The sequence below is a fragment of the Peromyscus eremicus genome, chromosome 2 (assembly GCF_949786415.1).
Source record: "Peromyscus eremicus chromosome 2, PerEre_H2_v1, whole genome shotgun sequence".
NCBI classification, from domain to species: Eukaryota; Metazoa; Chordata; class Mammalia; order Rodentia; family Cricetidae; genus Peromyscus; species Peromyscus eremicus.
In genome coordinates, this window is record NC_081417.1 from 144,702,234 (window position 1) to 144,715,036 (window position 12,803).

The window sequence follows — 12,803 nt, forward strand, 5'->3', positions numbered from 1 at the left end:
TTGCTTTTAGTCAATTTTTGTTGTTGCTGTTTTGTTTGGTTTTGGTTTTTCGAGACAGGGTTTCTGTGGAGCCCTGGCTGTCCTGGATCTCACTCTGTAGACCAGGCTCGAACTCACAGAGATCTGACTGTCTCTGCTTCCCAAGTGCTTAGCTTAGTCAGTGTTCTATCATAGCAAGAGAAAACAAAGCAGGACAGTCTCCATCACAGGGCCAGAACGACATCTAACTTTTCACTAAGCAAACAACAGCATTCAGGACAGTGATAAATGACCAGTTGGCAGACAGACCAAAAACTGACTTTCCAGGGAACTCTTCTAGATTTAAACGCATGCTCCACTCCCAAAATATGTAAGGGCGGGTGTAGTGGTACAAATCTTTAATCCCAGTACTCTGGAGGCAGAGGCAAACAGATCTGTTAGTTCCAGGCCAGCCTGGGCTACATAGTGCAGTTAAGACCTTGTCTTTAAAAAAAAAGGGTTGAAGCCTTGCAGTGGCTGTGCACACCTTTGACCCCAGCACCTGGGAGGCAGAGGAGGCAGAGGTAGGTGCATTTCTGTAAGTTCGAGGCCAGCCTGGTCTACAAAGCGAGTTCCAGGCCAGCAAGTGCTACACAGAGAAATCCTGTCTAGAAAAATAAAACAAAACAGGGCTGAGGATGGGTGGGTTCAAGTCCCAGCACTGGAGAACAACGACAAACTGGCCTGAGGAGACAGCTCAGTCAGGAAAGCACTTGCCACGCAGGAGAGCCTGAGTTCAACCCACAGCCCCCATTTAGAAAGCCAGGCATGAACCAGGCAGCAGTGGCGCACGCCTTTAACCCCAGCACTCAGCCAGAGGCCTGTGGATCTCTGAGTTCGAGGCCAACCTGGTCTACAGAGGGAGATCCAGAACAGCCAGGGCTCTACCCTGTCTCGAGAGTAAACAAAACCAAAAAGAAAGCCGTGCATAGTAGTATGAGTTGTAATCCCACTGCTGGGGAGGTGATGACAAGTATGTAGGGACTGAATGCATGCATGTTGTTGACATGGGCACAGCCTGTCAAGGATGACATTGCCTCAGACTCATGGGAGTGACACAGTTTTCCATGGGTGAAGCTCAGAGGGATGGCGAAGCCCTCCTCTGGCCTGAGTACAAATGCTGACAGTATGTGCTTTTTTCCCTCCAGATGTTTAGGGACTGAAGCCTGCTCCCTGACAAAGTGCTCATACCAAGATTGACTAGTTCTGCCTCCTAGCTCAGGTGTATGCAATAACCCTCCATTCAACTGCACATAGCAACACGCTGAGTTCCCAGGGTGCCGAGGCTTCTTCGTCAGAGAGCCCAGTCTGCCTGAGTCCAGTTGTTTTGTAAATTATGTCTGTGTGTCTGTCCATTTTTCATTCCCTTGACACCCCAGTTAAGTCAGTCCCTGGAGCTGTGCAAGGACATGGCGTAGGTAGATCACTGATGTTTGCTGACCCTGTTTTAAAAACAACAATGAAAGCCGGGCTGTGGTGGCGCACGCCTTTAGTCCCAGCACTCAGGAGGCAGAGGCAGGAGGATCTTGGTGAGTTCCAGGCCAGCTTGGTCTACAAAAGTGAGTACCAGGACAGCTAGGGCTGTTACCCAAAGAAACAGAGAAACTCTGTCTCAAAAAGCCAAAAACCCAAAACCAACCAACCAACCAAACAAACAAACAAAAAAAGAGGCTGGAGCCTGGGGAGGTAACTCAGTCAGAGAATTGTTTGCTAGGCATAGAAATATGAGTTCAATCCCCAGAACCCACATGCAGAAGCCAAGCATAGTAATGGCACCTGTTTATAGTCCCAAGACTGAGGAGGTAGTGTATGAATATTCCTTTACACTGTGTGAATATATGTCACTGTGACTGGTTTAATAAAGAATCTGACTGGCCAATAGCTGGACAGGTAGAGGTTAGGCGGGACTGGCAGACAAAAAGAGAGGGCGAAGAAGAGGAGTCTCGGGAGTTGGAGGAGATGGAGAGGAAGCAGGAGTTGAACTTGCCATACTGAGAAAAGGTACCAAGCCATGTGGCAGAGTATAGATAAGAAATTTGTATTAATTAAAAATGTGAGAGTTAGCTAGTAACAAGCCTGAGTTACTGGCAGAGCATTTATAATTAATAATAAGTCTCTGTGTGGTTACTTGGGAGCTTGCCGGTTGGAAAGTAAAGTCCATTACAAGGTAGAGACAATAGATCCTTGGATTTCACTGGCCAGTCAGCTTGGTCTCAGGTCACAGTGAGGCCTTTCTCAAAATACAAAGTGTGTGTGGGGTTGCACAAGCCTTCAACCTCAGCACTCTGGAGGCAGAGGCAGGCTGATCTCTGTGAGTTTGAGGCCAGCCTGGTCTATAGAGTAAGTTCCAGGACAGCTAGAGCTACATAAAGAGATTATCTCAAAATAGAACAAAACCAAGGTAGATTGCTTCTGAGGAATCATGGCTGAAGCTGACCTCTGGCCTCCATTAGCATCCTCACACATATGCACATTCATGAACAATTGTCCTATGAGCTGGAACACACACACACACACTTCCTTTTTTTTTTTTTCTTTTTTTTTTTTTTTCTTCACACTTCCTTTTTTTTTTTTTTTTTTTTTTTTTAGTATTTTTTATTTTAATGGAATGCCAATTCACCAAATACTGCAGTTTTGGGGTGTCTTTGGCACACTGACCTACCTATTAATGAAATAAAAGCGGGGTCCTCTGGGGTGGTGGTGGAACATATTACAGTGCTACTCCCAGGAAGCAGACAGAGGATTTTGAAGCCAACCTAAGAACAGAGTTAGACTCTGTCTCAAAAATGAATAAGTCAGCCGGGCGGTGGTGGCGCACGCCTTTAATCCCAGCACTCGGGAGGCAGAGCCAGGAGGATCTCTGTGAGTTCGAGGCCAGCCTGGTCTACCAAGTGAGCTCCAGGAAAGGCGCAAAGCTACACAGAGAAACCCTGTCTCGAAAAAACCAAAAAAAAAAAAATGAATAAGTCATGCATGATGGAATATGTCCAAAATCTTAACACTTGGGAAGCTGAGACAGGAGGATTGCTATGTCTCATTATTGAACCATTTGGGGTTTGTTTTTGTTTTTGTTTTTCAAGACAGGGGTTCTCTGTGTAACAGCTCTGGCTGTCCTGGTACTTGCTCTGTAGACCAGGCTAGCCTCAAACTCAAAGAGATTCACCTGCCTCTGCCTCCTGAGTACTGGGATTAAAGGTGTGCATCACTACAGCCTGGTTAAACCATTTGTTTTAAACCTTTTTTTTTTTTTTTTTTTTTTTTTGAGACAGGGTGTCTTTGTGTAGTCCTGCCTGTCCTGGAACTCACTCTGTAGTCCAAACTGGGAGATCTGCCTGTCTCTGCCTCGTGAGAACTTCGATTAAAGGTGTGCACCACCACTGCCAGCTAAACCATTATTATTATTATTATTATTTTGGAGGTAGACGTTCACTCTTTTTTTTTTTTTTTTTTTTTTTTTAATTTTGCAATACAATTCAGTTCTACATATCAGCCTGGAAAACAGGACCCCAAGAAAGACACAGGGATCGCCCAATGACGTTCACTCTTTACTCAGGCTGGCATGAGATTTGTTATGTAGCCTTCTAACTCCTAGGATTAAATGGCGGTCAACAGTATGGAAAGGAAAGTACCTTCTCTGGGGCTTGCTGCATTCCAGTTTGCAGCCGGAGGACAAGGACACAGGATACACACAAGTGCGTAAGACACTCAGATACGAAGCAACCCCATCCCTAATGAACTAGCAAATCCAGTGCCACCAAGTCCAGGTGCTTCAAGTTAGCAGGACTCCCCCTAAAACATACAGAAAGCTCAAGGACCGGCAGATGAGCGGGATGATTAACATAGAACAGTAAAGTGGAAAGCGAAATGCCTTGGGACAGACGCATCCTGCGCACAGGCACGGCTATGACAACATACCATTACTATGGGATCAACAAGTCAACAAACCAGCAGATTTTTTTTTATTTGAAAAAGAGAACCTCAGGTAGCCCAGGTAGACCTCAAACTATGAAGCCAAGAAAATCTGATCTTCCCATGTCTCCCTCTGAGTGCTGAGATTGCAGATCTGAACCACCATGCCTGGTTTATACAGTGATGGGACAGAGCTCAGGGCTTCATGAATGCTGGGCAGGCACTCTCCCTACTGAACTACATTGCCAGCCCTATGGAAACAATTTTGTGGAGCATGGTGGCACATGCCTTTAAACCAGAACTCAGGAGGCAGAGGCAGGCAGATCTCTTAGTTCAAGACCAGCCTGGTCTACAGAGAGTATTCCAGGTCAGCTAGGGCTACACAGGGAAACCCCGGCTTGAAAAACTGGAAAAAGGGCTGGAGAGATGGCTCAGTGGTTAAGAGCCCTGGCTGCTCTTCCAAAGGACCAGGTTTAATTCCCAGCACCCATATGGCAGTTCACAACTGTCTGTAACATCAGTCCCTCACATAGACACCCTCACATAGACATATATGCAGGCAAAACCCCAACATATAATAAATAAATCTTAAAAAAAGACAAAGAAAAAGAAAAACTGGAAAAAAAAAGAAAAAGGATCCGTTGAGAGTTCTTAAGGAGAGCTTAGATGCTTTCTGAGAAATAGCCCATTTTGTTACATCTAAATTAACATATTCAAAGTTATTTAACATATTCAATAATTAACATATTCAATGATGACAATCATTCATTCAACATAAATGACCTGTAGCTTTCCTGGCACTATTCTAGTGTTAGAGAACATTAAGGGAACTTAACTTTTGTGGCTGGAGGTTGTACTTGGACCTTTTTGTAGGACTTTTTTTCTTTGGGACTGCCAACCCTCAGATAATGACATGGAGACTTCTTTTTTTTTTTTGGTTTTCGAGACAGGGTTTCTCTGTGTAGCTTTGCACCTCTCCTGGAACTCACTTGGTAGCCCAGGCTGGCCTCGAACTCACAGAGATCCGCCTGGCTCTGCCTCCCGAGTGCTGGGATTAAAGGCATGAGCCACCATCACCCGGCTAACATGGAGACTTCTTATTAATTATGAAAGCTTGGCCTTTAGCTTAGGCTTGCTCCCAACTAGCTCTTACAACTTAAATTAACCTGTTTCTATTAATCTACTTTCTGCTACATGGCTAGTTTCATATCCACCATAATGTACATCCAACTTCTTCAGTGTCTCTTTGACATCTTCCTGCTTGCCTAGATTCTTCTCAAATCCTTTTCTTTCCTGGGGAGTCCTGCCTATTCTCTCCTGTCTAGCTATTGACCAGTCAGCTCTTTATTAAACCAATCACAATGACACACCTTCACACAGTGTAAGCTAATATCCACAACAGGAGGTTATTTATATGTATTATGTATGTCACATATAGATCATATAAAATATATACCATATCATCAGCTTGTGTTCTGGAGGTGTGTGTGTATGTGTGTGTGCGCGCGCGCGCGCACGCGTGTGTTGATATACGGTCTTATGTATTCCAGGCTGGCCTTAAACTCTCTCTGTAGCCAAAGCTGACCATAAACTCCTGTTCCTCCTGCTGTGATCACGTGAGTGCTATGTCAAATAAGGATAGAGGCCGAATCTTGACAATCTGATTAACACCATGAAGGTCCCTTGTAACACATTCCTAAAAGGTCTTAATAAAAAACCTGGAGCCTAATACTGGGGTGAATGCTGAAAGATGAGAGAGACAAAGGAACAAATCACCTCTTACCTCTAGGACTCCTCAGCCTGAAAAGCTTTCCTCAGTGAAAGCCTTTACTTCCTGTTTCCTCAGGCCTTATATACCTTTCTCTGCCCAGCCATGTCATTTCCTGTCTCAACCTTCCTAGTGGTGGGATTAAAGTCACGTGACTCCCAAATACTGGGATTAAAGGTGTGTGCCACCACTACCTGGCCCTGTTTCTCTCCTAGACTGAGTCAATCTCATGTAGTCCAAGGTGGCTTTGAACTCACAAAGATCCAGATGGATCTTTGCCTCCCCAGTGCTAGGATTAAAGGTGTGTGCCACCACTGCCTGGCCTCTATGTTTAATCTAGTGGTTTGTTCTGTTCTCCAATCTTCAGGAAAATCTTATTAGGGTACACAATATATCACCACAGTCCCTGGTGATTTGACCAGAGAAATTTTAGTTGAGTGGTAAGAACAAAACTTAATTAGGCTAGGTTCAAGAGATTGCCAGGAGAAGAATTCCAAACATAGAGCACACAAACAAGAAGGGCAAAAACGAGATAACTTAGCTACATCATTCACAAATGATACCATCAGGAGAATGAGGAGTGTTGAGTATACACCTGTAATCCTAACATTCGGGAGGCAGAGGCAGAAGAATTGCCACAAATTGAGAGCTAGCCTAAACTACATAATGAGTTCTAGGCTGACCTGGGCTGTAAAGTAAACATCTGTCTTTAAAACAAAGAACGAAGAAGAAAAAGTAAATTAAACCAGGGCAGGAGGGAAAGAAGGACGGATAGAGGAAGGAAATGAGGCCAGGCTTGGCGACATGTGCCTGCAGTCCCAACTACTTAAGAAGAAATGCACCGCCGGGTGGTGGTGGCGGCGCACGCCTTTAATCCCAGCACTCGGGAGGCAGAGCCAGGCGGATCTCTGTGAGTTCGAGGCCAGCCTGGGCTACCGAGTGAGTTCCAGGAAAGGCACAAAGCTACACAGAGAAACCCTGTCTCGAAAAACCAAAACCAAAAACAAAAAAAAAAAAAAAAAAAAAGAAGAAATGCACCAAGTCAGGAGTTTGAGGCTAGCCTGGGGAACACAGTGAGACCCTGTTGCTAATTAATCAATAAAACACTGATTGGCCGTTGGCTAGGCAGGAAGTATAGGCGGGGCAAGGAAGAGAATAAAGCTGGGAAGTGGAAGGCTGAGTCAGAGAGACACTGCCAGCCGCCACCATGGCGAACAGCATGTGAAGATGCCGCCGGTAAGCCACGAGCCATGTGGCAAGGTATAGATTAAAGGAAATGGATTAATTTAAGCTATAAGAACAGTTAGCAAGAAGCCTGCCACGGCCATACAGTTTGAAAGCAACATAAGTCTCTGTGTTTACTTGGTCGGGTCTGAGAGGCTGTGGGACTGGCAGGTGAAAGAGATTTGCCCTGACTGTGGGCCAGGCAGGAAAACTTAAGCTACAAGACAGAATAAACAATACAACAAAAAATGTTTTCACATGGGCAAAGGATCTGAATTAACATTTCTGGAAAGAGCTTTATTGTCTAAAGCCAGAAGTGTTGGTGGTACATGCCTTGAACTCCAGCCCTCCAGAGGCTGAGGCTGGAGCATCACATGTTTCCAGTAGCTGGGATATCTTAGCTTTCTATTGCTGTGATAAAAATACTGATCAAAAGGAACCTGGGGGGGTAAAGAGTTTATTTCATCTTAGAGCTTCTAGTCCATCGCAGCAGCAGGTCAGGACAAGAACTCAAGGCAGGATCTTAGAGGCAGGAACTGAAGCAGAAGACAAGGAGGAATGGCACTTAATGGCTTGTGACTCAGGCTTGCTCGGCCTGCATTCTTTCTTTCTTTTTCTTTTCTTTTTTTTTTTTTTTTTTTTTTTGGTTTTTTTGAGACAGGGTTTCTCTGTGTAGCTTTGGAGCCCTTCCTGGAACTCACTTGGTAGCCCAGGCTGGCCTCGAACTCACAGAGATCCGCCTGGCTCTGCCTCCCAAGTGCTGGGATTAAAGGCGTGCGCCACCATTGCCTGGCTTTCAGTCTGCTTTTTTATAACAACCCAGAAATAACTGAGTAGTTCTGCCCACTGTGAGTGGTACCATCAATCTTCAATTATCAATCATCAATCAAGAAAATGCCCCACAGGCCAGTCTGATGGAGGCAATTTCTCAACTGAGATTCCCTCTTCCCAGAAATGTCTAGATTTATATCAAATTGACAAAAGCCAACCAGCATACTGAGCTACATAGTAAATTCTACATATCAAGTGGGTGGTGGTGGCACACGCCTTTAATCCCAGCACTCAGGAGGCAGAGGCAGGCAGATCTCTGTGAGTTCGAGGCCAACCTGGGCTACAGAGTGAGTTCCAGGAAAGGTGCAAAGCTGCAAAGCTACACAGAGAAACTTTGTATCGAAAAACAAACAAAAAAAAAAATTTAAGGGTTGGGGATTTAGCTCAGTGGTAGAGCCTGGGTTTGGTCCTCAGCTCCGAGCGGAGGGGTGGGGGTGGGGGAGACACGACACACACATATCAAGAGCTTGTTTCAAAAACAAACAAAATAGGAAATATGAAACTGGGTGGTAGTCGGGGGGGGGGGGGGGGCACAGGCAGATTTCTGTGAGTTTGAGGCCAGCCTGATCTACAGAGCTAGTTCCAGGACAGCTGGGGCTACACATAGAAACCCTGTGTCGAAAAAACAAAAGAAAAAGAAAATATGTAGATAGCCAGAAGAAAATGCCCAACACTATCAGCCAACTGAGGAGGTAAAATCAGTCACAGTGAGAGCCAGGCTTGGTAGCACATGATTATAATTCCAATTCTCAGGAGATAGAGATGGGAACATCAGGAATTCAAGGCCATCCCCTGTTACATTGCAACTTGGAGGCCAGCCTGGGCTGCTGTAGGACCTTGTCTCAATGAAACAAAAGAAACTCCCCACAAATAGACACTACGGTACACTTCACACCCATTCATATGGCTATAAAATGAAAAACAAGGCCAGGAGGGTAGCTGAGCAGTAAAAGTTCCTGGGGCCAAGCCTGACAACCTGGGTTCCATCTCTGAGGCCCACAAGGTGAAAGGTAAGAACCAGCTCCCACAAATTGTTCTCTGACTTCCACACGTATCCTGCGTCACCTGTGTGCTCTCAAGAGAGAATAAATGTGAAAACAAAAGAGAAAAATTTAAGTCAGATGGGGCTGTTGTGGGGTAATCTTTTTGTACAGTATGAAGATGTGTCTTTGCCAAGGCGCCTTCTGAGTTCAATGGCCAATAGCTAGGCAGGAAGAGGTTAGGTGAGACTTCTGGGGAGAGAAAGAGGAAGAGGAGATGAATCGAGCTGCAGAAAGGACGCCAGAGGGGATGGAGAAGAAACAGGACGCGCAAAATGGAAGAAGGGTAAAAAGCCGTGAGGCAAAAGATAGATTAATATTAATGGATTAAATTAAGTTTTAAGAACGAGTGGGACAAGCCTAAGCTATAGGCCGAGTTTTCATAATTAATAATAAGTCTCCATGTCATTTTTGTGAGCTAGTGGCCCAAAGAAAAATCATCTACACAGGGCTGGAAATCAGGCTCAGCTGTTAAGAGCACTTGCTGCTCTTGTGGAGGATCCAGTTTCAGTTCCAAACACCCATACCAGGCTGATCACAATCACCTGTAACTCCAGCTCCAGCAGATTCAACGGTCTTTTCTGGTCTTTGCAGGTATTTTACCTATGTGCATATACCTATACATTCTGGTGATATTTTGTTTGTGTTCTAACAAATAAAGCTTGCCTGGAGATCAGAGTGTGGAGCTAGCCACTAGTTAACCATAAGAAGCCAGGCAGTGGTGGCACACACCTTTAATCCCAGCACTAGGGAGGAGGAAACAGGAAGTGATGTTGATGGGCGGAGAGAGGGATGTAAGGTGGGAGGAAGTAAGATGAGAATGTCATACTGAGAAAAGGTACCAAGCCACATGGCTAAACATAGATAAGAATTATTGGCTAATTTAAATATAAGAGCTAGTTAGTAATAAGCCCAAGCTACCAGCTGAGCATTTATAAGTAATATTAAGCCTCCGAGTCAATTATTTGGGAAGAGGCTGCTGGGTATTTGGGTGTGGCTGGCGGGACAGAAACTTCCGCCTACAATACATGGACTGTACACATTACATAAAGAAAACATAAAAGTAAATCTTAAGAAACAAAACAAGTATTGGTGGGAGTCGAAAGTGGTATAGTATTTTGGAGCTGGGGGTAACAGCTCAGTGAGTACAGTGTTTGCTGGACATCAGGACCTGAGCTCAGATGCCAAGTAACTGCAGAAAAACTGAGCCTGGCTGCGTATGTCTGGAACCACAGGGTGGAGGGGCAAGACAAATCAACTTAGGCACTCACTGCCAGTATAGTCCACATGGTAGCTTCCAGGTTAGTGAGACCCTATCTCAAAAACTCAGGTGGAGTGCAACAGAGAAAGACACCTATATCAACCTGGAACATGCACGGGCAAGCAAACCTGCATGTATCACATGCACACACGCTTATATACGCGTGCACACACACAAATGAGTTCAATGAAAATAAAATGTGCACTGTTTTGAAAGTTTCATAGTTTCTCAGAAAAAGAGGTTTGTTTTTTTTTTTTGTTTGTTTGTTTTTTTTTTTAGGGCTGCAGATTAAACCCAGGGCCTTACATACACTGGCTAAATGTTCTATCACTGAGGTATATCTCCAACTAATTTATTGATTTATTTGGAGAGAAGACCTCACACACTCCAGCATGACCTTGAACTCCTGGTGTCCTGTCTCCACCTCCCCTGAATGTACCACTATGCCTAGTTTATGTGATAGTGGGGATGAAACCCAGGGTCTCCTGCATGTCAGGGCAAGCACTGAACAAACTGAGCTACATTCCAAGTTCCCACCTCCACCCCCAACTTTTTTTTCTGAGACTAGGTCTTTCTGTGTAGCCCTAACTAGCCTGGAACTTGCTATGTAAACCAGAGATCTGCCTGCCTCTGCCTCCTCCAGAGTGCTGTGACTAAAGGTATTCATCACCACCTGTGAGTCTTATGTTTTTATTTTGAGAAAGAGTCTCAATAAGCTAGCTAGCCTGGCCTAGCCTGGCCTTGAGTGCACTCTGTAGTTCAGGCAAGTCTCTTTTTCTTTTCTTGGTTTTGTTTTTGTTTTTTCGGGACAGGGTTTCTCTGTGTAGCCCTGGCTATCCTGGAACTCACTCTGTAGACCAGGCTGGCCTCAAACTCACAGCCATCCACCTGCCTCTGCCTCCTGAATGCCAACGCAACCTGTTCCTAGGTAAGTCTTGAATTCAGGGTCCTTGGACCTCTGCTTCCTGAGTAGGGAGATGAGCCATGTGTGTCCTATAACACAACCCAAACGACACAAACTTGATTTCAAACTCACAGGAACTCTATGCAGGCTAGCCAAAACCACCGTGAGCCAACAGTAATAGCTTTTGTGTTCAAGGGCAGCACTCAGTACTGAGTATGACAAATCAATCCAATCAACGGATTGGTCTCTTTGGGGACCTGCAAATGCCAGGTGAACAAAGAGAAGGTAAGTAACACAAGCCAGGGAATCCGGCTTTTAGCAGGTGTGTAGTAAATGTAGAAAATGAATTATTTATGGAGAAGCTGTCATCTGCTGTCATCAACCCAGATAGCTGTTAAAAACAAGTTCAAGGCCAGGCAAGATGGCTCCATGGGCAAAAGTGCTTGCCATCAAGGCTAAAGATCTGAGTTCACGCCTTTAATCCCAGCACTTGGGAGGCAGAGGCAGGTGGATCTCTGTGAGTTCGAGGCCAGCCTGGTCTACAGAGTGAGTTCCAGGAAAGGCGCAAAGCTACACAGGGAAACCCTGTCTCGAAAAACCAACAACAACAACAACAAAACGATCTGAGTTCAATCCCCATGGAAGGAAGGAGAGAACCAATTCCCACAGATTGTCGTTGAACTCTGCACATGCACTATGGCACTGGGGCACCGCACCCCCACATATAAAATAAATAAGTGTAAGAGAAAAAGGAGTTCACAGGCTGGGGGTGTAGTTCAGTTATGTCCTTGTCCAGCATACAGCAGGCCCTGGGTTCAACCCCCAGTACTAGAAACAAACAAAGGCTTAAACTGTGTGACTCATTCTTGTAATCTCAGCACTTGAGGAGCTATATTAGACCAAACTAAAAGAGAAAAGGAATAAAAAGAGAGCGGGGAGAGGAAATGAAAGATAAACCAGGCTTAGCCCACTAGGGCAGCTATCAAACACTGAGACAAGTCATGGATACTATCAGAAAACACAACTACAGCCCAACCTCATGGTGCCAGCCTGCAAGATGAGGAGGCTGAGGCTGGAGGATTGAAAGCTAAAGGCCTGCCTGGGCTACAGAATTAGTTCAAGGCTATCTTGAGGTAAATGAGTGAGATCTTATCTCAAAAATATGGTTTTAAATGAAAAAGAAAGGCCTGGTCTACAAGGCCAGTTCCAGGACAGCCAGGACTGTTACACAGAGAAACCCTGTCTCAAAAAGCAAAAAAAAAAAAAAAAAAAAAAAATCTAGTTTCAATTAAAAACTTTCAGTATACTAACTTTTGTTCCAATGAGTTAGAAACAATACCAAGTCCAACAAGGTCTTGAGAACTTCTAGATCAGTCAGTGAACGTGGGCCTGGTGGCATGCTCCTGTAATAGCAGCACTCAGGAGACTAAGCCAGGAGAACTGCTGTGAGTTTAAGGCAATCCTCGGCTACATAGCAAATACCAGGCCAGCCAGAACTATATATCAAAAGTACAAGGCAGGTGGTAGATTACACCTGTAATCCAGTACTTTGGAGGCAGAGGCAGGAGGATCGGCCTCATCTACATGGATTCCTGGAGCTGGAGTCAGAGATGATTGGGAACCACCAAGTATGGGTGTTGAGGACAGAACTTGGGTCCTCTAAAAGAGCAGTGTTCTCATCTGATAAGCCATCTCTCCAGCACCTTCAAGGTTTTTGTTCTTGTTTTGAGGTTTGGTCTCACTTTGCTATTCTGCCTTAACTATGTTCTACCAATTCTATTCCGGGCTGGCCTAGAATTCACAAAGCTCCAAAGTTCTGCCTGCCTCTGCCTCTGAAACGCTGCCATA